This window comes from Meleagris gallopavo, chromosome 27, assembly GCF_000146605.3.
Source record: "Meleagris gallopavo isolate NT-WF06-2002-E0010 breed Aviagen turkey brand Nicholas breeding stock chromosome 27, Turkey_5.1, whole genome shotgun sequence".
NCBI lineage: Eukaryota > Metazoa > Chordata > Aves > Galliformes > Phasianidae > Meleagris > Meleagris gallopavo.
The window spans coordinates 1,054,129-1,054,985 of record NC_015037.2 but is presented as its reverse complement, the minus strand read 5'-3'; the positions used below and the strand labels follow the sequence as shown (position 1 = coordinate 1,054,985).

General features: G+C 58.0%; 1 protein-coding gene across 1 annotated transcript in view; it reads left to right on the top strand.

The window, feature by feature from the left end:
* The window catches only part of CFAP45 (cilia and flagella associated protein 45), a 6,904-nt gene that overhangs the window by 4,081 nt on the left and 1,966 nt on the right, over positions 1–857 (top strand). The window lies entirely within an intron of this gene.

Genomic DNA, 857 nt, shown 5'->3' with positions numbered 1-857 from the left:
AGGGTGCCATTAGGACCCATAGAATCACTGACCCATAGAATGGCCTGGGTTGAAAAGGATCACAATGCTCATCTCATTCCAACCCCCTGCTGTGTGCAGGTCACCAACCAGCAGCCCAGGCTGACCTGAGAACCACAGGGTGCCATAAGACCCTATAGGGTGCTGTAGGGACCCACAGGGTGCCATAAGGACCCACAGGGTGCCATATGACCCTATAGGGTGCCGTAGGGACCCACAGGGTGCCATAAGGACCCACAGGGTGCCATAAGACCCTATAGGGTGCCGTAGGGACCCACAAGGTGCCATATGACCCTATAGGGTGCTGTAGGGACCCACAGGGTGCCATAAGGACCCACAGGGTGCCATAAGACCCTATAGTGTGCCGTAGGGACCCACAGGGTGCCATAAGACCCTATAGGGTGCCGTAGGGACCCATAGGGTGCCACTGGGACCCACGGGGTGCCATAGGGACCCATGGAAACATTGACTCATAGAATCATAGGCTCACAGAACGGCCTGGGTTGCAAAGGACCACGATGGCCATCAGTTCAACCCCTGCTGTGTGCAGGTCACCAACCAGCAGCCCAGGCTGCCCAGAGCCACATCCAGCCTGGCCTCGAATGCCTGCAGGGATGGGGATCCACAGCCTCCTTGGGCAACCTGTTCCACTGCCTCCCCACCTACTGGGGGAAAAACTTCCTCCTCACATCCAACCCAAACCTCCCTGGCTCACTTTAACACCGTTCCCCTCGTCCTGTCGGCGCCCACCCTCACAAACAGCCGTTCCCCTGCTGTTCGTCCGCTCCCTTCAAACACTGGAAGGCCACAATCAGGTCCCCATGGAGCCTTTTCTTCTC